Here is a 26,520-nt window from a genome sequence, read left to right on the forward strand (position 1 = left end):
TTAGTAACAGGGAAAGAAAGGAAATGATAGTACTTATGCTACAAATGGCAGTCATTCTCTCAGAATGCTTTTTGTGAAACACTTACACCTGTGTTAGGCAAATTTTTACTGTTTCGATTTCTCTATAAAAGGTAAGGCTACATTTATGGGAACAGAAATTGATACTATAGCTTGTATATTATGGATCCCATTAAAATGAACTTCTTTGCTTTAAAATAAACCATAGCTTTTCTTAATGTTGACATCCTGCGGAAATTCTTACCATAGCAAAATTTCAAATTGGTCAGCATTATTGAATCTTTCCAACCTGTGTTAATCTGGGATAAGAGTAGGAGATAAGAAAAGAATTTCTTTTATAGAAAATGTAGAATTATATAACTTTTTAACAAAGAATTCAGCTACCTATCATTACAAATAAACACCCCAAAATTAAGTGGCCTAAAATAACAGTCTTTTATTATATTTCAAGATTTTGTTAACCACAAATTCAAGTAGGACTCGATTGTATGATTCTTCTGCTTCATGGGTCATCCACTGTGATCACTTTATGATACTTAGCTAAAAGCTGAGCTGCTCTGGACAGTTCAAGATGGCTTTCTGCCATGTCTGATGACTAGATGGGAATGCTAGAAGACTGAGCTCAGCTGGGCTCCTCTCTCGTCTGTGTAGTCTGAGGACCTCTTGAGCACTGAAGCTGAACTTTGTGTTTAACAGCTCCAGGCTCCAAGACACCAAGGCAAAAGCCACCATTGCCCTAAAGATCAGGGCCAGAACAAATGGAGTGTCACTCTCTCAGGGCTCTATTGGTCAAAGCAGTGATAGGCTGGGATAGATTCAAGAGTGTGGAGAAATAGGGTGCTTAGGTGGCTCAGTCGGTTAAGCGACCGACTCTTGATTTCAGCTCAGGTCATGATCTCATGGTTTGTGAGATTAAGCCCACGTTGGGCTTTGCGCTGTCAATGCAGAGCCGCCTGGGATTCTCTGTCCCTGTCCCTGCCCCTCTCCCACTCATGCTCTTTTTCCCTCTCAAAATAAAATAAAAACACTAAAAATAAAAGAGTGTGGCAAAATATACTTCATCCTTTGATGGCATGTGATATAGGCAAAGAAGAAATAAAGACGGACAGCTACTCCAGAAATATAACTTTTCTTTCATGCTGTATTATCTTCAAATATAAAGTCTTCTAATCACATCATCTAGAGAGCATTTTACCCACTGCTCTGTCTGGTTGCCAGTCTCTTGTCTCTTTCTTCAGCAGTGGTGAGGCAGACATCGTTTCCACAGGAAAGAGAAATGCATGGTTTGTTGCTTTTGTCAATATAAAAATGTTGGAGAGTTGGGTGGCAAAGCTGCCATTGACATCTTTCACATGAACTACATCAAAAGAACCAGGGTGCCTCTCTCTGTTGATGATCACACCAATTCTTCCCAGGTTAACACCTCCAGTCACCATACACAGATTACCAGTGTCAAACTTGATGGAGTCAGTAAATTTTCCAGTCTGCAGATCAATCTGAATGGTGTCAGTCACTTTGATGAAGGGATCAGGATAGCAGATAGTGCCAGCATCATGGGTCACCAGATGAAGAAGTCCTTTTGTCCCCACAAAGATCTTTCTCACTTTGCACAGCTTGTACTTGGTCTCCTCAGGTGTAATCCAATGAATAGCAAAGTGACCCTTGGTGTTGCAGATCAGATGGAAATATTCCCCAGTCTTGTGTATGCTGATGACATCCGTAAAACCATTAGGGTAGGTTATATCAGTTTGGACCTTGCCATCAATCTTAATAAAACACTGCATACAGATCTTCTTTACCTCATCTCCTGCTAGGGCACACTTAAGTCTGTTCTTCAAGAAAATGATGAGAGGGAGACACTCTCTTGGTTTATGGGGACCAGTAGGTGGACGAGGAGCAAACACACCGGTCAGTTCATCCAGCATACAATGCTGAGCCCACTACATGCTTCAGATGTTTCTTGGGACCACGAACCATGACTGTGCTAGGCACAAAAAGATAACTTTATTACTTTTAAGAAGATAGAGTAGTTTGATTCAAGTTTAAATCAATCAGTGAATAGTTATTGAATATTTATTATGTGACTTATTCTCCATTTAATTTTATTTGGCCTGCCTTAAAGTCCTTAAAAGACCTATTTTCATGGAAAACATGTCATTGCTAATGATGTTTTTAGAAAAAAGTATATCAATTTGGCCTTTAAAAAGAACCAGCCCTCCTTGGGTTGGGTCTCAGAAAAAGCAGAAGCTCCAATCTAGCTACTTGTGTGACTTCAGGTAGCTTAGTGGAACTTTTCAAGATTTCTGTTTCTTTATCTGCAAATTTATTTAATTTGTCTTTACTGAGTATCTATTCACTATCTGTACTGGTCTAACTACTGATGATACAAAAAAACACAAGACTATTTATTCCCTCGAAGAATGCACAAGGTAAGGGGCACATTCACAAATAATTATGAGGCAGTTTTGCAACACTTGGTACGATTGCTAAGGTCTCTTTTATACCTAAAGTATGAGTTTTAATTAACTTATAAATAATTTATATGTAAATGAGTGTCTGAAGAATTTATTCTCTTGGGGCGCCTGGGTGGCTCAGTTGGTTGAGCATCGGACCCTTGATTTCTGCTCAGCTCCTGATCCCAGGGTCATGGGATCAAGCCCCACATTGGGCTCTGAACTGAGTGTGGAGCCTTCTTAATATTCTCTCACTCTCTCCCTCTACCTCTCTCCCCCGCTCACATATTCTCTCTCTCTCATAAAATAAAATTATAAACAAGAATTTATTCTCCTAAGGATTTAAAATATGTATCTGTGCAATTTATTTATACTATTAAATTGTAATTAACTGCATTTTAATCTCTTCCTTCAGAGTCATAAGACTCTAGGACTGAAAGTGGTTAGGAATGCATCCACTTCAATTTCTTCTTCTATAGATAAGGATTCTGGGAAACAGAGAGGCTAAGGGACTTGTTTTACATCACACAGCTTGTTATTGGCAAGGCAGGCCATGCCAACATGTTCCACCCTTCATAGACCTACTTGCCTATAAGGGCATTTTAGTCCTGCACCTCTCCCCTCAACTGAGGTGCCAAATTCCAGAGCTCTCTCAGATTTATTGCATTTTTAAAAAATTTTCTCCAGAACTCTTGTGCTATTTTGATAAAAAGAACTTTAATCTGTCTACTTCACAACTTCTGGAGATTATATAGTAATAGGTTAACACATACTTCTTTGGCCATGGAGGAAGGCTGACTATATAAACACTAAGACATACTGTTACAAGTTCTATTTCCATTTGTTATACATACAGCTCCTAACTGGAGTGAGATTAAAAAACACAGTTACTCACAAATACAAAAATTTCTTCATTATTCAAACCATGGTATTATTCTATTTTTTTATTAATAGTAATCCACAAAACGTACTAGAGACATGGTTTTCTTTCACTGAGCTGTCAGGAGGAAGCATAGATTTCCAGAATATTGGCACCAGAAAGGACCTTAAAATACTCCTAAGTCAATCTCCACATTTTACAGATGTGAAAGGTGAAGCCAAGGGGTCAGCAGCCTTTTCTAACTTTCCACACAGTCTTACCCAAACTAAACCAGAGTCCAGCTTTCTGATTCCCAGGCAGTGCCCATGGCTAAATGAAAGAGCTCTGCTGGAACATTCTCAGAAAATTGTATTCTCGTTTTTGATAATGAAAGGATGCAATTAAAGCTATTCTCCTCCAAAAAGATGTGTTGATATTTTGCTATACATCAGAGAAAAGCTTCCAAAGTCTCTCCTGCTCTCATTCATAAAGACATTTTCTCCTCAAGCCATTCAATCGGCCTACAAAGATGTGCCTGGATAATCAGTAAACATTCAATTTGTCTTAATGAAAGTCAGACAAAAGGGATGAGACTTCCATGTTTGCCCCAGTGATTTTCATTGATGTCAAAATGGTTTGCTATGGAAATTCCCTGAGCCATTGTCTTCTTCCCATGGATGTTTTTCTCAAAGTTTTCCAAGTTAAGGAAAGATGTGTGTAGACATGCTATGAACCAGAGCAGAAACCAGCAGGAAAGAGCCACCCATCAGCAGTCCTGAGTACACTGATGCTCGGGAGCGGCATATGCATCTTTCTGCTACTTCTCTTCCTTTACCCCCAAAGACTATGACATCTTCCTGTCTAAGTTTTCTTCATCTCTGCTCATGTTTCTGTCTAAACATCTACCCCTATCTTACTGTGGTCTTTTTTGTGTTTTCTTTTTCTGCAAGTATGGGTCCAAATCTATTTGAAAACAGGACAGTGTTCAGGCACTGCAGTATTCATGTCACATAAACGAATCATCTGAGAGAAAGAAGGGATACTTCACTTTTATTCTTTATGTATTGATGTTATATAGACTTAGCTTTGCTCCACCTGTATTTGGAGTTGAATAGGAAGCCTTTAGTTTATTTTAAAAATGGGCCCCTGCTGAGTAGCCTCACCTCTTTTGACCTAATTATGAAGAAAACACCTAGACCTTTTAAAAATATTCTGATTCTGACTCCCAGACAGACTGTTATTGAATTAGATCTGACCTTTGGGGCACAAACCCCTTAGGCAATCCACTTACTCTTTTCAGTGGGGTTTGCTGATATTTTCCTCTGGTTCTAATGTAGCTTAAACTCCTGTCTTTAAGACAGCTTTTAAAAAATTAGAGAGAAAGCAAAAAGCTAGCCTCAAGGCAAACAGTCCAAACTCGTCGCTTTGGCAGGCTGAGAAATCTCCATTTGGTTGTGGCAGCAATCCTAATGAGAAGAAAGCCATTAATTAAATAAACAAAACATTGCATTTTGGTCAGAGGAACAATATAGGTAGCAGCGCATTAGCCCTTTCCAAACCCTTTCTAGGAGAGAATTACACCTGTTCTAAGGAGTTGGTTTTGTTTAACCTACCACAATTACTTCCAGAGAAAGAACTTCAGAGTATATGCTTGTGAATCATCAAGCTTCTCCTATACTTTGGCTTTATCTTAGAGGCTAAAGTTAACTGTAACATACTGACTGTATTTCTTCCGCATGAGTAGAGACTAAAAGACAGAACCAGCCCGATCTCCAGGTTTTAGGAGATACATCTCCTAGAACAGTCCTCTTGGCTTTTTCTTAGACGACTTCGCTTGTTGACTCCTATACCCTTGGTGTCTTGTGACCTACCCTGGAAAACTGGGACTACCCCACTCTGGGTCCTGTCTTCTCTCCACTGCACTAGTGATGGTGGAGACAGATGATGTAAAAAGCCTTGAGTGCTGTTCTTTCTCTATTATCTGGTCCCTAGCACAGCTGTGGTACCTCATTGGAACCTGGCCTAATGGTTTTATGCAGTCAGATAATTATTCACAGGACTTATCTTCATTGAGCACATGCTGGGGAGAAAAATAATAGCAGGATACAGGAAACATTATCTGCCTCAGATTCAAAATTGGCTTCCAGTGACTTGATTCTGGTTTATGTTATGAAAGGGAAATGAATAGTCTGCCTGTCGTTGTTATGAATGCTTTTGCTGAGCCCCTTACCCCATAACTTCACAAGCATACATTGGAAAACATGGGTTTTTCACACTGTTTTCCAATGATGGGGTTGAATCACAGAACCAGCTACATTTTCTCTGCTGGTCCTTGTTGGAAACCATGGCATGTATTTGTGCCATGGTATTGGGGGTGGGGCGGGGGGGGAGTCCTGTCTGTATTTGAGTTTATGTGTTATGGCTCCAGGTGACCTTTGCTAAACATAGGAATATAACCTGAAAGTGGGAATACTGACCCACTGATCCCTAATGAGCATGATAACAAGTTTGGCTAAAATTAGGTAGCTTGAATCCAAAGCCATAAAGAAAGATAGAGAGATTTTGATAGAGGAGATGATTAAGAAAGATTTCTTGGAAGTTCAGATTGTTTTAGGTAGTAAAAATAAAGACACTATACACTGAGGAACTATTGCACAAGATCTGGGACCCCAGACAATGCTTAGAGAAAAACAGCCAGGAGGTCTGGGAGGAGAGGAGGCACAGCAAAAGCTGGGAGATGGGAGGGGGGGGGGTGGTTGGTGATGAGAAATAAGATAAGACAGCACCAAAGGCAAACCTTGAGCCAAGCTCACCTTTGATTTGAATGTGAACTTTGAGGAATTCATAGGACCTTAAAACAAAGAGTAAATATTGTTCAGATACATTACTTAAAATTTGTATTTAGACCTTTTAAAAAGTCAAATCATCTTAAAACAACAAACATCCTGTAGCCAACTTACTGAAAGTTTTGATTCATCCTTCTCAAATGAAACAGTGGGACTATTGGCTTGTAAATCACCAGCATATGGTCACTTGTTCTACGGGGCACCGTAAGAACGGTCAGTACCTCCCATGGTCAATGTTGGGGAGGTACCTCCATGAAAGAGCCTTCTGCTTCACCACTAATTTAATGACTCCATGCTTCAATCCAATCCTAGTTACGAAAACAAAAACCACATCAACTTACATACTCCAGCATTTCATATTGCAATATCTGTCTTCCTTAGGTTGTAGCCAAGATGAAAACACTGGCCAAAATGATTTGAAAAATAAAACTTATTTTACCTTGTGACCAAAGAGTAAAGAATCAGGTACCTAGGAGGAATGTACTTCTGTTTGAAGGAATGCTTTTCAGGTGGTGTTTTACGTCTGAAATGCTTTTCTGGCGTTATTTTACATTTATACCTTCTATTGGATGTTCAAACATATTACCTAGTTAATTAAATCTTTTCACAATTTTGTAACACCTGTTTTCAGAGTGACTCCAAACAGCAGTGACATATGAGGTTTAGTCATGACCAAATGGGTCACAGTATACACAGAAGTAAAATTTCTAATAACATCAAATGTCCTAAATCAAAGAATGTTTTCCAATTTTTTGGTGATCTCTAAGAATGGAAATATAAACAAAGATTAAATTTCATCCCAAAATTGGCAAATGAGTTATCCACACACATGAATAGTCTTTAAAATGGTCTTTTAAATTTTTTGTTTAACATTTATTTATTTTTGAGAGAGAGACAGAGCACAAGGGGGGCAGGAGCAGAGAGAGAGGGAGACACAGAAGTTGAAGCAGGCTCCAAGCTTTCAGCCTAGAGGCCAATGCAGGGCTTGAACTCACAAACCATGATATCATGACCTGAGCCAAAGTCAGATGCATAACCGACTGAGAGCCACCCAGGTGCCCCTAAAATGATCTTTTAAATCATCCCAGGAAACTCAAACTTCCTGCTTGGTGTGTATGCTCAGAAGTCCTCCAAGAGAGTGAAAAAGTAGTAGAAAGAGGCCCTTCCTGAGGAGAAAGGCTACAGGAAGCAGAATGTGGAATAAATAGGAAGGCATATTGGTTTCCTGTGGTGAATTCCTTCCTGATTTTCACACCACAGTACAAACCTGAGCTCCTGCTCCATTTTAAATTACTTCAAGCAGCTTCTACCACATTGGAGTGGGACCATAGGTTGACTATAAATTTTCTGTTTTCTATGAATCTACCCCTCTTTGTTTTCTGTTTGTACTTTGTTCCTCCTCCCTACCCACCTTAGTTCTTCGATTCCAGTTTTGTGAAATCCACTTTAGGAAAAGTGGAGTTTGAAAGGAAGGAAGGACAAAGAAGAAAGAAAAGAGAGATAGAAGAAAGGAAAAGAGATGGAAGGAAGGAAGGAAGGAGGGAAGGATAGAATTTGCTTACTCATCCTATATTGACAGGACTTTCTTTTCTTTTTCTGCCAGTTGTTTTCCTTGCTCCAAAAGAACATGTCTTGCTTGTTACAGTAGTTAATATGTTTCATTCAATAGAACTTTTTTTATTTAGTTTCTGTGTATTCCAAAAGTTAAAGCCAGAATTTGAAAAGTATTTTAAAAGCAGGAAAAATCACCCCTTCTGGGGTAGTGCTATTGTTATTTTTAAAAATCTCATTAAAAATGAAATAAAAGGTCCTGAAACTGATATAATGCTATATGTTAACTATACTGGAAGCAAAATTAAAAACTTAATTAAAAAAAATGAAATAAAAGATGTTAATCTTTGGACTAGTAACAATTAAAAAAAACTTTTTTTTAACATCTATTTGTTTTTGAGAGACAGAGAGAGCCAGAACATGAGCAAGGGAAGGGCTGAGAGAGAGGGAGACACAGAATCTGAAGCAGGCTCCAGGCTTGAGCTGTCAGCACAGAGCCTGATGCAGGGCTTGAACCCATGAACCACGAGATCATGACCTGAACCGAAGTCAGGTGCTTAACCAACTGAGCCACCCAGGCACTCCAGGACTGGTAACAATTCTTAAACTACTGTTGTTTCTATTTGAAACATTATAATTGTAGATAGATTTTAAATATTTAGATGCAACTCCAATGTTCTTTCCCTGAATTCACAATTGATAAAAATTGGAGTAAATATTTGTTTCATGTTTAGTTTGTATTTGTTGAAAAAAAGTAAGAATGGTAGAAAAAAGAAACCAAACACCACCGTTGTGCCTCTATTTGCATTGCCAAGGATGCTGTGGGCTCTGGCTTTTTCACCTGGTCCAGAGGGACCCAGATCCAATTTATCCCACCCACACCCTCATGGAAAATTCATGTCTGCCCAGGTTTTCCTCACACCCTGTCCTCACAGGAAAAGGCTGGTGGAGGCTGCTGGGTGGCCTTGATCACACACACAGACAAAGCCTGTGCTGGATCTCACCCATCAAGGGGCACTGGTGTCTTTTTCTCACATCCCTCCTTCCTAGTTCTGCTGTTTCTCCCTCTAAAAAAAAAACAGGACTTGAACACATTAAAAAAAAAGTTTTGGGTTGCATGGGTAGCTCAGTCTGTTAAGCATCAACTTCAGCTCACTTCACGATCTCATGGTTTGTGAATTCAAGCCCCGCATCGGGCTCTGTGCTGACAACTCAGAGCCTGGAGCCTCCTTCAGATTCTGTGTCTCCCTCTCTCTCCGCCCCTCCCCCACTCAAGCTCTGTCTCTCTGTTTCTCTCTTCTCCCTTTCTCTCTCTCTTTCTCTCTTGAAAAAACAAACATTAATTTTTTTTAATTTAAATAAAGTTTTAAGAAACTTAAACATGTAGAAATTTTACGCAGTTATAGAATTTATAGAGATTTCTCACTAAAATAGATTTGAGTCTCTCTTAATTTACCTTCAACTTAATATTTATCCAATTTTGTTTTGAAGCTGAGTCTTGAAAGCTAGAATGTTTTTGAAGAGAAATGCATCTCACCTAAACATTTCAAGACATATTGAGATTCTTGATGAAAGCCATAATAAGGAATATGAAATTTGTTACCTGAGGCTTGGCTGTTGAGCTGAATTTTGTGCTGGTATTTTTCTAAGTCATAGGTAAATGGTAAGTTTTCCATTTTTTTATTATCCTCTTTCCTGTAGTAGTGGGCATGCATGTGAAGTTTGTGTTTCTTAGAATGGCTGGTTAAAAAAAAAAGATTTCTAGATATAAATTGACTAAGTCAGTAACTGTTATAGACTATGTTTTATAGCACATAACACACCGTATCCTCTCTAATATGAGATGACTGCGTGACAAGGTCTATGTGAGGTGAGTGGAGATTTTATTTATGCATTTGGGAAGCAAACCTTCATGTACTATCTTGTCATTACTAATTGAAGTGCAATCTTGTCATATCTAACTTGTTAATAGCTTCATATGTTCATTCTGTTTCTCCTTATTCATACTGTTTATCTTTAAGACTGGTGTTCAAGACTAGAGAAGTCATGGGGTGTTTGTTTTGTTTTAGTGAACAATTCTGGATTTACTAAAAGAGGAAGTCTGAAAGTGCTGATTAAGCAGTTTGATATTATTATGTTTATAAGCCAGATTCTCAAAAATTTGCTGTGGATCTTTTTCCTGCAGAAAATTATGTAACCAAGTCACAAAGTTGTTGTTGTTGTTGTGTGCACGTGCACGCACCTGGTAAGTCTACCATGTGGTAACTACTTCATTTGCCCAGACTAAGAATTTAAAATATATTTGAGTTCTAGAATTTATATTAAGCTTGTGGCAGAATAGAAAAAAAATGTTAGCCTGACTGATACTTTTGAAAAAAATTAAATTATAGAAAACTTTGGCTATAACTTGTGAATAACCTAGAAATCGTTATCTATAAGTGGATAATAAACAGATGCATCAAAAAACAAATTAGTTCTTCCTCTGAGGTTTAGGTTTTCAGCTGGGGGTGATTTGCTTCCAGAGAACATTTGGAAATGTGTGGAGGAGGTTTTTGATTGTCATAATGACTGGGACAGCCCCAGGCATTTAGTGAGTACAAGGCCAGAGATGCCAAATAACCCTCAATGCATACAAGACATTCTGACTCAATGAAGAACTCTCACATCATAATGCCAACAGCACCCCTGATGGTGTCCCTATTCTTAATAGGTTTGACATATGGAAAATATTAGAAACTGGACTGGATAATCTTTTTCTTCTTCTTCTTCTTTTTTTTGGGGGGGGGGGTGCCAATATAGACTCAGGCCATTGAAATGGACTAATTAGTAAACAGAAATTTCTTTTTCCTAAAATTGTAGCTAACACCCACTGTAAGCAATTAGTAATTTAGATTCTCAATGTTTGTGCCAAGGGGTTTGATGGTTTTATGTAAGGTGGTAACATACTGGAAACAGTTTAAATCTTACTGTAGCAAAATAGTGCTAGTATCTCAGAAAACAAAAGATTTCTTGTAATTTCAAGTGCTCAAAATTGGGACAGCTGGAGATTTAATAGCTTTGGACTTGAAAATAGGATTTAAAACTAAACTTGAACCTGTTAACAGCCTAGACATCATTGTTTACACTGATGATGGAATAAACATAAGAAACTCTGGAAATCTATATAAATACCAAGGAACAGGATAAAATAAGCTATGTATTTAGTTCAGCCTTGGACAATTAAACCTTTTTATCCTTTGTTTTTTTCCATCAAGAAGAGCTATGGTGGGATTCATATCTATTTTTAAAATTTCATCAAATGTTTAACTTAATAATTTTTAAGTTGAGTAAGTTAATTTTTTCAAGTCCATTAGAGCAATATCCCCTAAAGGCAACACCAACTTATTACATTCTTTTTTTCAAGTTTTTAGGATGTAATTTCTCAGCTGTGATAATGACCCAGAGTCCAGTTCTTTATTACAGAACTAAAACCCATGAACATCTTGGTTAATCTCCTCATATATGTGTAGATGTGGGTACTTTCATGCAACAAGTCTCTAGCTTTAAAACCTGTTTAATATGAAAAGATCCCTTGTGAGCTTTCCAAAAATTTTTATAATCTTCTGTGATATGGCTGGGTTTTAGTTGTGTATTTCTCTGTTTTCAACTTTTTGAGTTATTGCTGGAAATCAAAGTAGATAATAGTTTTTAAAAATTACAGTTTACCCTTGAACAACATGGAGTCAGATGCCAAACCCCCACACAGTCAAAAATTTGTATATAACTCTTGATTCCCCAAAAACTTAACGACTAGTGGCCTACTGTTGACCTTTGACCAGAAGCCCTACTGATAACATCAATAGTCAATTAACATGTATGTTGCATGCTATATATATTATATGTTATATTCTTGCAACAAAGTAAACTAGAGAAAAGAAAATTATATTAAGAAAATTGTAAGAGAAAAATCTCCAAAAAACTTGACAATATATTTATTGAAAAAAATGTGTGTATAAGTGGCCCATGCAGTTCAAACCCATGTTGTTCAAGGTCAACTGCATTTGAGTTTTGACTAAGTTCAGGCTATTACATTACAGTTGGTTGAACTGCACTTTAGTTCTGTTAGGAAACTCTTTGACATTATCTTAAATAATTTTCGCAAAAACCATCTAGGCTCAGTGCTATTATTCCCAAACTACAGCAACAGGCATTTAAATAACTGGGTCCCAAGGTCTAACGTTTGGAAAAGAGCCTTGTAGTCTGAAGCTCTTCCTGTGATAGTATATAATCTTGCTATTTTCATTTAAATGTGACTGCCTCATATTTTAGCTAATAAACACATTAAATAAAATCATGAAACTACTGGGGCACCTGGGTGGGTCAATTGATTGAGCATCCAGCTTGGGCTCAGGTCATGATCTTGAGTTCAAGCCCCGTGACAAGACTGTGCTGACAACTCGAAGCCTAGAGCCTGCTTCAGATTCTGTGTCTTCCCCTCTCTCTGCACCTCGCTCTCTCTCTCTCTCTCTCTCTCTCAAAAATAAATAAACATACAAAAAACCTAAAGACAAACAAACAAAAAATCATGAAAGTACTACAATGCCGAAATTTGAATCTAAAAAAAAAATTTGAATAATGGTTAGAATCCTTTCTCATTCCATATAGAATAAATAAATTTATAAAATTTGACTTTCTGGTTCTCCTTTGGGTCCTGAGGCTCTGCAAGACAATGTAAAAATAATCGTTTTCAAATTTGTTTTCTTTCTTTTCATCCTTCTTTCATTTCTTTTCATAATACATTAATAAGAATTTAAATCAAGATTTGAATGATACTACAAATATGTTATAAAGTGATCAGGAGAATTAAAGTAATTTAATTTTTTGCTTGTGAGAATCATCCCTGGTGTTGTTCTTCACTTTTCAGAAGTCATATCAAGTTTTGTGATTTGGTAGAAACACAGTGATTTATAGAAAAATATGTTAACATCTATGGTAAAATATTTTCAGTTTTAAATCTGGTTAAAAAGTTTCTAGACTTTTTTTAAACACAGTTTTTGTGCTTGTTTATTTTTTTTTTAAGTCATTGTATCTGTCAAAAAACAGAAGAGATTAAATGATAAAAAAAAGAAAAACTGGCATAAAAATAGGGGACTTTCAGTTTTGCTGAAAAAATAAGCAGAGTAATGCAGGGTAGTTGGAGGTTGAAATGAGGGTAATTGTTTTATTTTGGTTTGTTTTTGAAATTGGAGAAATGGGAGCATGGGTATATGTCTATGGGAACCATTAACAAAGAGAAGGGAGATCTGTCAGAGGAAAATTCCTGATTCAGTCAGGAGCAGACAGGATCTGGGACACTTAATTCCACTATAGAGTTCAAAGAGACAATATGGAACACATCTCAGACTTATTCCATCTGAGGAGAGAGAACGTGTGAAAGTGTGAGCATCTTTCTACCAAATCCCCAACTGTCCAAGGCTGAGGGCTACTCCAGCAGCATTAACTGCCTGGCATTTCTGGTTTGTGTAGGGGTGAGCTAAGGGGATATGGCAGGTCACCCATTGCTAGTGCTACCCCCACACTCTAGACAGCAGACACACTAAATACTAACAGTCATGTCTAGTTCAGTAACCAGTTGCATTGTTCCCAGAAGAGCTTTATAAATCAGGAACTTAAAATACATCAGCCAAATTCAAGACCTTCTATTTTAAAAGCCTAATGCGTTATTATGAAGCCCTCTGCAAGCTTACAAAGGCCAAGAACAAAAAATTTCTTCAACATAAGTGAATAGTTATTTGTAATATCTGTAATGTCACAAACTAAGAGAAAAACAAGGCACCCGTAAATCATAAGATGGGAGTGTCAACATGAAAATTATTCAATCCATTTATTTTTTCAAATGACACTAAGTTTGGTTGTTTGCCTGAAGACTGACCCATTTCCTGCTCCATTACTCTTTGATACATTATAGTCAAAGATCCATCCTTATGTTGGTGAAATAAGTTGCACTTGAAACAAGCCCAGTTGTGGCCTTAACACTTTCTTTATCTGTTGTCCTTAATAAAACCAGGCTCTCTTTTAATCTTTCACCAGTGGTAGCTGCTGCTTACCAAGTGTACCAGAAGGTCAAGAAATAGAAGTTGGTGTTCTTTCCTGCACTCCCACCCCGTCTCTTCTTCTAGACCATAAGTCTTGCCTTTCTTCTAAAATTGTATCTTCTTCTGTGGATTAGTTCAACCTCTAATCCCACCATTTAGTTTTTAGACCACTCTCTTTCTCACCTCCCAAGGGAAACCTTCCTGATTCCAGACTCTGCCCCTGCACTGCCAACCTGTATCTTGCCTTCATTACACTGTTAATATTTGTGATTATAATAAAATTACAAATTTATCTATACATACTTGCTATTAGTACTTTAGATGGCCCTCTAAATTCTAGTAATTTACATTAAGTTTTTAAATTTGATTCTTGTGATGACTACATTTATTCCACGTTTACAAATGAAGACAGTGAGTCTTGGTAAGGTTAAGAAATTTGTCAATATCACACAGTTAGAAAGCTGTGAGCCCATCCATGGTCCACTCAAGCCGACCAACTTCAGAACTTGCTCTTCTACCCACACTGCTTCACTGCCTCCATAGTATTTTAACTTGTTTTTTCATTATTGTTTATTGTTTATCTTCTTAAAAGACTCTAAGCTTTTGAAAGAAGGGGTCATATGTACATTGGCACCTACCTAGGTCCTAGACTCATGCCTAACACGAAACAAGTGTCTGATTCACATTTGCCAAATAAATGAATAAATAAACCAGTTACTACCCAATCCTGCATTGCTAAATAACTAAAGGGATGGTTGATAGGTTGGTGATGGGTCAGTGGTTTTATTTTTCTATGATATAATCAAGTATATTGACTAAAACAGACTCGCAAAAAATAAACTACTTCATACTAATCCATAGCACATACATGTAGATTATGTTTAAAAATTGCCATAGGCAAGTAAACATCTCAGTTTAGATGGATTGGAAAAAGGCTAGTTTCAATTAATGAAGTATCCTTAAAGGAATGGAATTTTATTCCCCAAATGTATATTGCAATAAACCAAGGAAATAAGATTTGCTTAATGGATATAAATAAATAAATGGCTTTTCAAAAAAAAAAATTTAAGTATCAACACACAAGCCCAATATTATGCTAAGTGTTATGAAGAATATACAAGTACAAGATCTAAACTGTTCTTAAGTACTTTACAATCTGGTTTGATACATGAGACATAATGAGCAGACCAAGAAAATGTCTAATCAATGGCATTTTCTGTGGCGCAGATAATAGCCTTATAGATACTCTAATCTGGAACTTGGCCTAGGGGCTGGAGAGGCGAGGAAAGTTTAGAGTACGAAATGGGATTTGGCTGAGAGCATATAGGTTTTTCATGAGTGGGTTGAAGAGATTTTAGGACAAGGGCAGGGGAGGATAGAGAAATGAGCAGACAAGTGGAAAGTTGACGAGTATAACAGAAAGGCAAGTTGCTTGCCGTGAGAACAGTTTGTGGTAGGAAAGAATTACAACACTCTGTTAAAAACCAGCTGGCTGATGGAAAAGGGCGATTATCAAGCTGAGCATTTAGACTCAACATAAGAGAGTTATTGTGGATTAAGAGCAAGAGTGTGGATATGATAAACAGAGGGTACTAGGAAACAACGCCAACATAACTTTTAGAAGGGGCTGAAAGTAGAGAGATCAGCTAGGAGACTATCATAGTTACTTAAACATGAGGTGGAAGGAGCCTGGATTCTAGATAAGACAGGAGGAATCAGAAGGAATAAAGAGATATAAGAAAGCCCATGAAGGCAGAGTTGAAAGGGCCTGTTGACTGGGCATATAGGTCTGGGGAAAGGAAGAAATAAATGGTGACCTCAAGGCTGTAAATCAGGAGAACTGAAAGCTCAGATTTAGAAACACTGCTCTGGGAACGCCTGAAACCATAAACATGAGATTTCTGAAGGCTTTTGTAAACACGAGAAGGAAACTTAATGTAAAAACCTTAGCTAGAAATGTATTTGGGAGTGAAACACAATTTAGAAGTTATTTTAAGAAATAGATTATGGGAAGATTTTTTAGATTATAGAGAGGTTTTTGAAATTTTTCTTAAAATAAGAAACGGTCTCCTTACAAGGGTGTACTGACTATAGTGGAATTGGTATTTTTACCTGCTAGAACTCAGATGTACCTCAAAAATGTAACTTTGTTTTCTGTGAGTTCTTCTTGCCTTCCTGACCCTAACTCAATGACTGAAGAAAAATATTTTGAACTTTCAAATTAATATTCTTATTCAAGGTAAATATTCAGTCAGCTCAAAATTTAAATTCCTATCAATTTCATCTTTTGGTCTGTCATAGGGTTTCTTTTCTACCTTCTCTGTTTCCAGATTCATCCAAACACTCATAGAGGTGGTGGGATGGGGCCTCGAATCCACAGACTGTCATTTCACACCACGTTGGCTGCCACGGTAATGGGCTTTGTCCTAATGACTTGCTCAGCATCTACAACTGGCATTCATTTTGAACGAGTCTTTCTATTTGGTCTTTAGAGGCTTTATGCTGACACCCACCATGAAACATGTGTTCCTTGCCATAGCATCTAATCAAGGCCTTTCCTGTTCTATCAGAGTTTTCTCAATAGGCACACAAGAGCTGAGGATATGACAAATAGGCTTCCCACAATTAGGAAAATTATCCCTGGTCCATTTACTTCCTGCAATATTCCTGCTTTCTTGTTGGCCTGCCATATTGTTTGTGACACCATTCTGAATTCAGGGCTTCTCTGAAAGCTTTATAATCGTTTCCATCTATGTCCAAAGTATCATAGTTCAAAGTCCAATATTTATTTGGACTCACAATTTGGATATATTTTGCTGCACCCTAGGTTTCAACTCTGGGAGACAGAGTGTGTTACCAAGATGTAATGGTATACTAGAGCCAACTTATATATACCAGCTCATGAAAGTTTAGGAATGCTGCCAGCTAGTTGTTAAAACCAGACTTTATTTTAAATTAAATTATATGAATTTAGGTTTAAATTAATTAAAAACAAAAGCAATAAATACTCCAAATCATCGCATCCTTATCATCTTAATACATTTTTACTAACTTTATCAGCATTTTAGTAGTAAAATAGACTTTAATAATACCTATGCCCTTGAGGTTATTTATGTATATTTTCTCTTTCTACCTCTGTACTCAATAATATCCGGTTGGTAGCTTGAAGTTGTCCATAACGTGAGTATTTACACTACAGAAATTGGAAGATGCTACAATTATTAAACATTTACCAGCACACCACTCATGAGCATAGCTCATGACTCATCTCTTGCCCATTATTTCCTTAAATTTTTCATCTCCTCTTCTTCTCTTCTTTTCAGTGGTCTACAGGCTTTATTACTATGGTTTCATGTGTGACAAAACTTCCCTTTGCATCCTCCTCTTTTACTAGGTCAAAAAATGCAACAATGGCATTTATTATTTATTAATAAAGAAGGGCAGCAGAGAGCCTGGACTTTAAAAAATATATATTGCCCTTATTGCTTGACTATTAACTTGCTTTCCAAATGTCTTTCTAATAAATAAAAGGACAGATCTCAGCCAAGACTCCAAATCATCCCAAACTCCTAATTAATAGGGTTCCATTAGTGAGGATTTATTATAGCAACAAGTAGTAATAAATTGTCTGTCTTGAGTTCTGAATAATTCACAGTTTCAAATGTACTTCCATATTTTACTACCTTGACATTTCTCATAACTTTCTTAGTTTCTGATGGTAGTAAAGCTGCTTTAACTAGTAATTAATGAACAGGAGTAATTGTGTTCCCTTGGCATCTTTAACAAATGGAGTCACCTTAGCATGGCAGTGTAAAAGCAGAGGATTTTCTGTGCTTCTGTTTCCACAAATGGTACAGAGGAGGTAGAGGATTGCTTCATTAGTCACCAATAATCATTTATAAAATTGGAGAAACCACAGACTAATGAATGTTTCAGCTTCTTCTAGCTCCTACATTCAGCTAGAAGAAGGAGCTAGAAGAAGCTGAAACATTCATTAGTTGCTAGCCCAATTAAGCTATAGATTAAATCTCTATTTTTCTCACTCTGTTGATTAAATGGCTACTTTGCCAGATAGAATTTAAACGAACAAGCATTTGGGAAGTATATTTATTTCTAAATTCTCTGATGAAGTGATTCTAGTTCCCGAGTAATGCAACATTTTCCAAACAAAAGAAACTTAGAATAACAAAGTTTCACTTATTGGGAGAATGCTAGAATTTTCCCTGAACATTAAGGGAAAGTGGCATTTCTATTATTGAGACAAGGAATCTACGTACTCTGGGGGTGTTTCTATATTGATGCCTTGCAATTATATAGTGCTTTTTACTTTTATTCTTCAAAAGAAATAATGCAAAGTTCATCTGGGAAGATCATTCTTGAGATAGAGCATTACGTAGGTAGTACTGTTCACCTTGTTTTGCAAACTCTGAGTTCTAAAACCTTCACTCAAATGGTTAGTAGGGTCTACCCATCCAGGTATCACATATAGCAATACTTGAAGGTTTTAATTTAATCTCAAGAATTTATCAAGAAAGCAAATATTTGTGGAAATGATTGAAGCGGTATTCAGTAGTGATAATGTTGCCATATGTATATTATATCAAAAAGAGAAAAACAAATAAATTTAATGAAAGAATTAACTAACCTGGAAAAACATACATTGATAAGATTCTCATAATGCCTGCTGATAACCCAGGATAGTTAGAATAAATGATCTCATGTCATCTGGGTTTGTCTCATGGTGATTTTCTTTCCAATCTTCTAAGATGGGAGAGATTGTTTTCTTCTCATCCCTTATTAATAACTGCAATTATTTCTTTTTGCTCATGCACTTACTTAGAAGCAACTGAGTGTTTATTACATTTCTGCAGATGTTTGCCACCCGCTAAAGTGCTCTACAAAAAGCTAATTGCCTACTTTTCTGTAATGGAAATAGCTGCATCTTGTTTTAGCTCTATGTTGTTTTCTTACCTAATTGCTCTATGATACTTATCCCTCTGCCATGATGTAAACATTCTATGTGTGAAGAGCTTCTCCATTTATGTGGTCAATATAAAGTGTTACATTTTCCCTAGAGATATGAGGTAAACATGGCTCTTTCACATCACTTATGGTCCCAATGGTCTTTTTGTAGACAATCCATCAAGCAACAATGGTAGCAACAGTTTAATGCATCCTTGTTTAACTATTTCATGTTCTGTATCTTTTATGCCACAATTTCCTTGCATATCAGTGAGGCTCATTTACTTTTGACAATTCTCCAAATGAGTAGTTAAGGCGATTATCATTTCCTTATTTTACAGATGAGGAAACTGAGCCCTATAAATATTAACTGATATGTCCAAGGTCAAATAGTTGGTGACTGAGCTAGTATTAGAAGACAGTCTTCCTATGGAGAAATGTATATGGTATGTCATCAAACGAATTTTTAAAATACAGAAAATGGGAAAATACACATAGAGATTACATTCAGAATAGAATATTAATTGAAAACATACACATATATGCACACAAAAAAGAAATACTGCTCAAAAAGCATATTTCATACATATCAAATAGTCCATAATAGATAATATGTTTACAGAGAGAAGTAGACGTGGTCCTTGCAACACTAGAACTAATAATCTAGTGAAACAGACAAATGCCAATCAAATAAATACAGAAATAAATCTATAGTAACACATTGTGAAAAGTGTAAACAACAACAAAAAATACAAGGTGCTACGAATAGCAGCTAATTTAATATAAATGGGGGTTGATTAGACACTGAAAAAGTTAAATGAGGTAGAAAACAGAAAGATGACTACGAATTAGCCAGGTGAAGATGGTGGAAGATTTTTTAATTTCTTTTTTTACTTTTCTGACTTTCCAAATTTCTACAAAACAGAAGTGTTACTTTACCAATCAGAAACTATGCATATGTAAGTTTTGATTCTCTCTCTCTGGCAGAGTATTTCCTATCAAAACAAACCTCCTAGAAAAGCAACTCTAAATGTTGAAATTAAAAAGAGAATAGGGGCACCTGGGTGGCTCAGTTTGTCAAGCGTCAGACTCTTGACTTTGGCTCAGGTCAAGATCTCATGGTTCATGAGTTTGAGCCCCACATCAGGCGCTACGTTGGCAGAGGGAAGTCTGCTTGGGATTCTGTATCCCTCTCTCTCTGCCCCTCCCTCGATTGCTCTCTCTCTGTCAAAACTAAACAAAACTTAATTTTAAAAGAAAAAAAAAGAGAATAATCAGGGCAAGAAATACTTTAGCAACAAAGAAACCTGAGAAAAGGAAAATCCACTGCAGTAAGAGAAATTCTCTACTACTTTTCCCTTTTTAAAAAAAAAATTTTTTTTTAACGTTTATTTATTTTTGAGACAGAGAAAGACAGAGCATGAATGGGGGAGGGGCAGAGAGAGAGGGAGACACAGAATCTGAAGCAGGCTCCAGGCTCTGAGCCATCAGCCCAGAGCCTGATGCGGGGCTCGAACTCACCGACTGCGAGATCATGACCTGAGCTGAAGTCGGACGCTTAACCGACTGAGCCACCCAGGCGCCCCTCTACTACTTTTCCTTTTAAGGAATTTTCTGATATATAAGTGCTGCAGGCCAGAGTCCTAATGAAAAGCAGCAGATCAGAGCTTTTTCCTACTTCACGGTGCTCGGGAGACAAAAGTTAGTAGGATGTTGAAGAGAGCCAGAACTCAAGAGATGGGTAAAGCTGTTGGGAGGTTTTAAAGCACTTCTCAATAGTAACCGATAGAACAGGCAACTCAGTAAAGATATCGAAGATTTGAAGGTTGCTTTTAATAAATTTGATCTAATTAAAATAGATAAAAGATTATAAAACTTCTTTATACACACTTTTCAAGTACATGTGAAATATTTACCATATATTGGTAAATGATCATATGTTGAGTCATAATGCAAGTCTCAATGGTTTAGAGGGATGGAGATATATAAATATAATCCCAAACAGTAGTGGAATTTAGCTATGCATATGTATTCTGAAATATTTGGAAGCAGTGTGCCTGGGTGGCTCAATTGGTTAGGTGAGTGACTCTTGATTTTGGCTGTGGTTGTGAACCCAGGGTCGTGGGATCAAGGTCTGCCTCTCTCTCCCACTCCCCCACCTTCTTTTTCTCTAAAATTAAAACATATATATGTTTTTTTAAACTATATATATATATATATATATATATATATCACAGTTACATAGTTATATATAACTATACACACACACACACACACACACACATATGTATCTCACAGTAAAATCTTGGATTGCAAGTAATTTGTTCTGCGAGTATTCCACAAGACAAGCGAACATTTCTAATAAATGTTAATAAACAAGTGATGTCTTGCAATACGAGTAGCATGTGATGCCAAATGTCACATGATCACAGCTGAGCCAATGGTTCTTCTCTCTCTCTCTCTCTCTCCCTGAGGGATTGTGGGTGACTGTCTCCTATGCTCAGATGCTGGGCCTCAGGCCGTGGTGTTTGACAGAAATCAGTGATATTTCAGAACGTTGGAAGGTGCCCACAACTGGCATTAGTGTATTTTTTGTCACTTCAAACCACCTATGAACAGTCCTTTGCTTTTCCATACAAGAGTAAGCTTAGGAATGCTTTGCTTAATTCTAGGTCAAGCTGCCTGCAGATATAGACCCTTTCCTCTGTTGCCTTATTGCCAGGTACATTAAATACAGTATATAGCAAGATTTTATTAATTCTGCACTGTAGTCAACATGCTATGTGAGCATATACAATAGCCCCCATGCAGGAAAATATTGAAAAAGAAAGGTGGTAAGAAGAAGGAGATGATTACTGTGGAAGTTAAGAAGGAAATCATCGAGAAGTACGAACAAGGTATGCGAGTGGCCAAAATTGCAAGATTTTATAAGAAGTCTATGTCTTCATCTCATGTGCAAAGGAGGAGGAGAAAAAGGCAGGGGAATACCTCACTTCAAATGAGATTAGGGAGATATGTAATATGGGAAACGGTGCAAAATGTTGTAGAAAAGCACCACCCAAATAAGGCTGTAACAATGCAAGCGATGAATCTGTTAAATAATAATGCAATGTCTCATTTCCATGAAATCCTCAAAAGCAGGCAAAAGCAAGTGTCATTGGATAGGTTTCTTGTTTAAAGTTGCACAAAAAGATAAAGATTCTGTTGAACCAATAGATAGCAGTGATTCCATTAGTGAAGTCGTCCTACAAAATGACCCTCCTCTCTCTTGTCTCCCCCACACTGGTTGTGAAGGGTTTCAAACGTAAGTGCAGGTTAATTTGTTTCTTTTTCTCTATATTTTGTATTTTTTTATGATTTTGTATTATATTACAGTATTGTAAATCATTTTTATGTGAATATTTTTGGGTTGTGAAACGACTCATCTGAGTTTTCCATTATTTCTTATGGGGAAATTTACTTTGATATACAAGTGCTTTGGATTACAAGCATGTTTCTGGAACAAATTATGATGGCAAACCAAGGTTTTATTGTATATATATTTGGAAGCAGAGGGCATGCATGCATAGGCAATGGTTGGGGAGGAGCAAGAACTTGGCAGCAAGCTAGGAGACTAGGAGCCAGGGACCCGGGAACCCCTGGGGCACCTGATGTGAGCACCATGGGGAGAAACCTGGCACCAGGGTCTCCAAGAAGTTGAGCCCTAACTGCAAGCTCAGCGTGTACTTAGGCAAGTGGGACTTTGCACACTACCCTGGACAAAGTGATGACGTGGTGCTTATGGACCCTGACTACTTGAAGGACCAAAAAATGTTTGTGACCCTCACTGATGCCTTCTGCTATGACCGTGAGGACCTGGATATAATACCCCAGAATCTGCCCTGCTTTGTCACACTGTAGCCAGACCCAGAAGACACAAGGAAGGCTTGTGGGGAAGACTTTGAGATTCGAGCCTCTGTGCTAAGTCACTAGAAAAGGAAAAGCCACAGAAGGAACTTTGTATGTCTGGTGATCCAAAAGCTGCAATTTCCACCAAAGAAACCAGGCACTCAGATTTCAGTAGAAACCACACTCCACTTTATGTCTGACTGCTCCCTGTACCTGAGGCTTCCCTGGACGAAGAGCTATAAAACCAAGGGGAACCCCTCAACATCAACGTCCCTGTCACCAATTCCACCAAGACCGTCAAGAAGACCAAAGTCTCTGTGAGACAGCACGCCAACATCTGCCTCTCAGCACTGGCCAGTACAAGTGTCCTGTGGCTCAGATTGAGCAAGATGACCAGGTGTCACCCGGTTCCACCTTCGGAAGGTGTATATCACACTACTGCTCAGCAACAACTGGAAGAAGCGTGGTCTGGGCCTGGATGGGAAGTTCAAGCACAAGGACACCAAACTGGATTCCAGCACCATCGTGAAGGAGGGTGCCAAAGAGGAGGTGCTGGGAATCCTGGAGTTCTACAGGGTCAGGGTGAAGCTAGTGGTGTCTCGTGGTGGGGATGTCTCCATTGATGTGCCTTTTGTTCTTATGCACCCCAAGCCCCATGAGCACATCACCCTCCCTGGGCCCCAGACAGCCGCGCCTGAAGCTGATGCCCCTGTGGACACCAACCTCATTGAATTTGAAACCAACTATGCCACAGACGATGACATCGTGTTTGAGGACTTTGCCCAGCAGCCACGGAAGGGGATGAAAGACGAGGACCAGTTCTGCTAGAAGGGAGCTGCAAAGAGGGGGTGGCTGGTGCAGGGAGAAGGAGGGTCCCAGGCTCTCTGCCCTCCCTCCACTCAGCAGCTTCCTCAGCTATCCTTCTCCCCACCTCCCTCCCTTAGCAGTTTCAGCCAGACACTCTCTGAACCCATTTTTTTGTTGAGAATGGGTATTACTTTTTTGACTCTGGCTATGTTTCCCCAACCCCATCATGGGTGGCAAGTCATGTTCAAATCTATATTTTTTGGAGGGGGATGCTGAAAAGGGGAGTGACCGTAGGCAAAGTGGGGAGAAAGAACTCTCACATTCAACACCCGCCCAACACCCCTGCCATCACTCTTCCTCCCTTTTCCTTCAACAGGAAAGGCTGAGGTGGGATGTGGGGGGAGAGGGTGAGGTCAGTTCTTTGTTTCTAAACATAAAGAAGAAAATAAACCCTTTAATAGGGAAAAAAATTATAAAATATTTGGAACAAGTAATACACTTCTAGATTACCTATGGTTCAAAGACATAATATTAATGGAAGTTAGAAAAGGGGAGGAGCCAAGATGGCGGAAGAGCATGGAAGCTTTTTGTGTGTCTCATGTCCATGAAGTATAGCCAGACCAACACTAAACCATCCTACACACCTAGAAAACCGATTGGAAGATTAACACAACAATCTGCACAACCTGAACCACAGAATTCAGCAGGTACGCAACACTAAGAGCTGAACTTGGGGAGCAAGAAGCCCTGAAAGGTAGGGAACTCCTTCTGCGGGCGGAGAGAGGATGGAGACTGGGGAGGGGGGAGCATATGGGAAAAGCACCCCTCCCCAAAAGCAGCTGGAGAGAAAGTGGAAAATTCGAAACAGCTGCAGGGACTAAACTAAAAAGGGAGAAAGGAGAAAGGAGAGGGTTTAAATTCCATTAAGACTGTAAACAAGGGGAATGCAAAGGCTGCAACTCCGCAGCTCCATACCTGGTGGTGCTCTGGTGGGAAAGGTGAATCCCCAGGAACTGAGTGGGGTCCAGGAGGTTCTCAGGCCACACGGGGAAAAGCGGTTCCACTGCTGGAAGGACATTTGGTAGAGACTGTTGAAGCCACCTGGTCCCAGCAGACCCCAGAAGGCAGCCACATTAACTGGTGCTGGGGCAAGGTTGTTGAGGGTGAAGCCTGGTGCCAGATGTGTGTTGCATTTTCCATGCTCCCTGAAATGCTGAGGCTACACTGTCTCACGATTTTTTGGGGGGTGGGCTGGCATCTGGCCGCAGTCTCGGGGCACCGGCAACAGCAGGGTCCAGCAGGCGTTCCTGGGTGCAGCCAACATTCGGCCACTCCTCATTCGGCCATTGCTCAGTGAGACCCTTCCGCAGAGGGGCAGAGTGGGTCAAAGCCGCAGTCCTTCGGAAGTAAGGGGCTGGGGAAAACAGCCGCATCTGAGACAAAACTTGGGAGAGAGGTACTGCCTGGGGCCTGGTCACGGAGAGTGGAAAAGAGGAGAGTGGAAGAGAGCTGAAGACGGAGGATCAGTGCGCAATTGCTGATCTGGAAGAACAGACTGGGTGGCTGGGTGGCGCCATTTTTCACCGCTCCCGCGCATGCACATGTGCACTGATGAGCACCGCAACAATCCACCCCAGTAGGCTAGCAGCGCCATCTAGTGGAAAGTGGAGCTGTTACACCGAGCCCCGCCCAATTGGGCCAACTTCGCTCTTCAAGAACACAAACCTCACTGCCGGCTTAATGTATGGACTATAAAGAGCTACATGGACTGACCTCTAGGAGAAAATGAAGCAATTTCAGTCCTACTTCAATCTGTTAGCAGGTTCATTATTCAATTTTTTTTCTCTCTCTCTTTATCCTTTTTCTCTTTTACAATTCTTCTCTTTTTCTTGAATACAGAAAGAAAAAACTCATTTTTATTTTCAATTTTTATTAAAAATATCTGTCTTTAATTTTTATTACTATATTTTTTACTTTGTGTAAATTTTTTCAAATTCTACTTTATTTGAAAAAAATACTTTATTTGATCTACTTCCATCATTTTATTTTAGTCTACTTCAGTGTACTCACTTTTTCAAATTTTCTTTTTTCTTTCTTTTTCTTTTTTCTCTTTTTGATTTCTTTTCTTTTTCTTGAATGCAGAAAGAGAAAAACTTCGTTTTTACTTTAATTTTCTTTTAAAAATATTTTTATTTAATTTTTATTACTACATTTTTTGCTTTTATGTAAATTTTTTCAAATTCTATGTTACTCCCATCATTTTATTTCAGTCTACTACAGTGTATTCACTTTTTCAAATTTTCAAACGATTTCTTTATTTGTCTTTTCTTTGTTCTTTTTTATCTTTTTTCTCTTTTTCATTTCTTTTCTTTTTTCTTAAATACAGAAAACAAAAAAATTCATATTTCTTTCTAATTTTTATTAAACATATTTTTCTATAATTTTTTTAACTATGTTCTCTACTTTTGTGTATTTTAGTCTACTTTAGTGTATTCATTTTTTCAAAATCTCAAGCGATTTCCTTTTTGTTTTCTCTCCCCCCCTTTTTTTTTGTTCATTTGTTTCTCTAATCTGTCAAACCACTTTCTACACCCAGACCAAAACACACCTAGGATCTAGCATCATCTATTCGATTTTTCTGTGTGTGTTTTTAATTTTTAATTTTGATATTTTTTAATTTTAATTTTTTTAATTCCAATTTTTCTACCTCATTAATTCCTTTTCTCCCTTCAAAATGACAGAACAAAGGTATTCACACCAAAAGAAAGAGGATGAAGAAACGACAGCCAGGGATTTAACCAACACACAGACACAAGCAAGATGTCTGAACCAGAATTTAGAATCATGATAATAAGAATAATAGCTGGAGCGAAAATAGATTAGAATCCCTTTCTGCAGAGATGAAAGAAGTAAAAAATAGCGAGAATGAAATTAAAAATGCTACAACTGAGCTGCAATCACGGATGGATGCAGTGGTGGCAAGGATGTAAGAGGCAGAACAGAGAATCAGCAATATAGAGGACACACTTATAGAGAATAATGAAGCAGAAAAAAAGAGGGAG

The 26,520-nt window shown here is 38.1% G+C and overlaps 2 pseudogenes; one reads left to right on the plus strand and one right to left on the minus strand.

Annotated features, from left to right (window-relative positions):
- Positions 1-530: 530 nt before the first annotated feature.
- On the minus strand, positions 531-2,010 carry LOC106970893 (40S ribosomal protein S4-like; annotated as a pseudogene).
- Positions 2,011-2,438: 428 nt separating this feature from the next.
- Positions 2,439-25,252, plus strand: LOC106970883 (beta-arrestin-2-like; annotated as a pseudogene).
- The last annotated feature ends 1,268 nt before the right edge of the window (positions 25,253-26,520 follow it).

This window comes from Acinonyx jubatus, chromosome A1 (genome assembly GCF_027475565.1).
Source record: "Acinonyx jubatus isolate Ajub_Pintada_27869175 chromosome A1, VMU_Ajub_asm_v1.0, whole genome shotgun sequence".
Classification (NCBI taxonomy): domain Eukaryota; kingdom Metazoa; phylum Chordata; class Mammalia; order Carnivora; family Felidae; genus Acinonyx; species Acinonyx jubatus.